The 3,256-nt window shown below is 42.9% G+C and overlaps 1 protein-coding gene across 1 annotated transcript in view; it reads right to left on the minus strand.

The window, feature by feature from the left end:
- EFHC1 (EF-hand domain (C-terminal) containing 1) overlaps positions 1-3,256 on the minus strand; it is a 68,526-nt gene that overhangs the window by 61,364 nt on the left and 3,906 nt on the right. The gene's annotated exons all lie outside the window — the stretch shown is intronic.

Consider the following 3,256-nt stretch of genomic DNA (forward strand, 5'->3'; position numbering starts at 1 on the left):
TAATATAAATTCAAAGTAAACATCATTACATAAAAGGGTACGGCCTTTTTTTTAGTTTTATTCATTTCAAACGGGCCAGATCCGGCCCGCGGGCCGTAGTTTGCCCACAGCTGGTCTGGCCTATAGAGGGACTTTCAGTCCCACCAACAACACAGAGCAGGATAACGATTAAAAAACCATTTCAAGCGGGCCGTAGTTTCCTCACGGCTGGATTAGGGGGTGATCAGGCTGGCAGGCAGAAGCGGTTAGAGGCAATCAGGCAGGCAGGCAATTAGGTGCAAGCGGTCCCGGATTGTGAGAGAGATGTCGGACTGCTGGTTTAGGCCCGAGGGATCCCAGATTAGAGAGGGTGCAGGCTGGGCTAAGGGACCCCTACCCCCACCCCCAGTGCATGAATTTCGTGCACCGGGCCTCTAGTCTATAATAATAAAAGCGTAATATGCTAATTAGACCAGACATCCTTCCAGACAAAGCTTGGGCAATCTATACATTCAATGCAATCTCTATCAAAATTCCAATAGCAGTTTTCACAGAAATAGAAAAAATCCTAAAATTTCTATGTCACCACAAAAGACCCCTACTAGCCAAAGCAATGCTGAGAAAGAACAACAAAGCTGGAGGCATTACACTTCCTGATTTCAAATCACAGTGACCACTGAACACAGGTTTGAAATGTACAGATCCACTTATATGTGAATTTTTTTTTCAATTGACCCTTGCAGTACAAACCAGTGTTGTCCGAGGGTCAATTCTGCAGTTAGAAAGCCATATATACAGAGGGCAACTATATGCAAATTTTCAACTGTGCAGGACGTGTGTGCCCTTAACCCCTGAGTTGCTCAAGGGTCAATTATAGTTCGTGTATTACAAAGCCACAGTAATTAAAACCATGGTGGTAATCATTTTGCAAAATATGTGTAGCAAATCAACCAGTTGTACATTTCAAATTTACACAATGCTATATACCAATTATATCTCGATAAAGGTGAAAAGAAAATTTATAGGGTAATTTGATGGAATATTTTTCCCTTTTTCTGTTCTTTGTAGTGATAGGTTACTTTCAAAATCATATGTGTATGTATGTATGTGTATATACCTGTATAAATACACACACAAAAATACACATATACATAAAATTTAGGATAAATCATAAAATACCTTTTTTAAGAAAATGGCTTACTTACCTACCTCCTAATTTGTTTGCAGCCCAACTTACCATCTTTCAAGATCTGTACTAACATAAAAGGTACAATAAAGTAAACTACTTTTGCTAAAAGAGTTATGGATTGTGAATTTTTAAGGTCAGACATTCAGAGTCACAAGTCAGCTGACAAGTGCTGCTCCAGATGCATAACACAAATGACACAGAACAAAATGGGCTGAGTTGACATCTTATCTAGGTAATTTGTGTAACTTTCAGCTCCTCCTCTTCCACCTCTAAAGACAGACGCAAATCAGCTGCTTCATTTGCTTTCCCCATTTTACACACACATCGCTAACACCCCTCAACATCTGACCTTTATTAGTGGATCCTCACAGGCATCCCAAGCAAGGAAAACGAAGGCCTCCCCTCATCCTGCTTAGTCATTATGGTTTTGAATGCTGTGAGAGATATACATGTGTAGTCCTTCAATGCTGAAGACAGTAACCATGCTTTTCAAATTCCAAATAAGGCAAATGAGTTGATATTTGCCTAAGGTATTTAAGATATGAAATATGTCCAATGCACAGTTCATCTTATATATAGTACAGCAATATGTTCTTAGAGCCTGGCACCTCCAGTCCACACCTCTGTTATCAACCGTTGATATCTGCCTAAGGTATTTAAAATATGAAATATGTCCAATGCACAATTCATCTTATATATAGTACAGCAATATATAAGCCTGGCACCTCCAGTCCACACCTCTGTTATCAACCCCCCATATCAACTCAGCCCTGCCTTGTGGGGAGCCCACACTCCCAACACCAAATGCCTAGGCTGCTCCTGCACATGGGCAGGAATGTGCCTACAACGCAGAGAAAAATCTGTAATGCTGTGTCAATGCAGGAATAATTTGAAGAAGAGATTCAGAATCCAAATTCCCTCATCAAACTTTCAATTCATCCCCCCCAACCCCCAAAATAAATTGACTATGTATTTTATCTTACCTTTATGACCATGGAGAGGAACTTACAGCTTAAATTAATCAACTATATAAATATAAATTATTATTATCTCACCTATGATAATCAGCCTACTGAATCTCAATATTGATCTGCCAACATATATTTCAGTAACCCTACTAGAATTAAAACTCTAAATAAGTTTGTCAAGGGCTAAACTATGTTAGGAGACAAAAAAAAACACTTTCTTCTCTCTTCAATTTATGCAACTAAATACATTTAAGTCTTTTATTAAAATGTTAGAGCGAAAATAATAGGGATGGGGTAGAAAAAAATTAATCAATTGTAGTGGCCTTGAAGGAACTGGAATGGAATTATGTTCTGCAAAGCAGGGAAGGGTGGTTTGGGAGGAAAATAGGCCTGTGTTGAAAGTCTAACTTTTGGGGAAACAATTGAGAAAAAAAAAAGATAATACAGGAATGGGGAGAAGATGGGAGCAAATTATAGAAAAGGCAGAAGAGCTGGACACAAAAGGGAAGGAGCTGCGTAGAAGCGTAAATGAGAAGCCTGCCGACTGTGGGAAAGAACCTGGCAGAAAGAAGAGGAAGCGTGGAAATGACACATAAGACTGAAAACGGAGCTGCGAGTGAGGAGGATGACTGGGTCCAGGGTCCAGGATCCAGGAGATGGAGGAGGCAGGGAGGATGGGCTGGGGAGAGAGAGTTGGGTGGGGCTGTGGGATGAGGATGACGGCGTAGGGATGCTGAGTGGGAGAAGGGGCCGAGGCTGGTGCGGAGGTGGAAGCGGTAAAGGATGGAGCTGCGCAGCGCGGGGTACAGTGTGGGCGAATGAGCGGGGCCCAGACAGAGGGCTTGGGGTGAGGTGGAGAGACGGGTCTAGAGGGAGAAGAAGCAGAGGCTAGAGCAGCAAGGAAGACCCTGGCTACGCTAATGGACTGAACGAAGGCGGCCAACTGGTGGCGTGGAAAAATTAGAAAGGGATGGAGCGGAGGATAACGAATATGAGAGGGAGGGTGAGGCTGCGTGGGGGGGGGGGGGGACGGGGAGGGATAGACGACAGAATCGTGGTGGGTAAGACAGAACAGGGTCGGGGCAGAAGCCGGGTCCGGGTCTGAAGGGCACAGAGAACA

This window comes from Myotis brandtii, unplaced genomic scaffold (genome assembly GCF_000412655.1).
Source record: "Myotis brandtii unplaced genomic scaffold, ASM41265v1 scaffold893, whole genome shotgun sequence".
In the NCBI taxonomy this organism is placed as follows: Eukaryota; Metazoa; Chordata; class Mammalia; order Chiroptera; family Vespertilionidae; genus Myotis; species Myotis brandtii.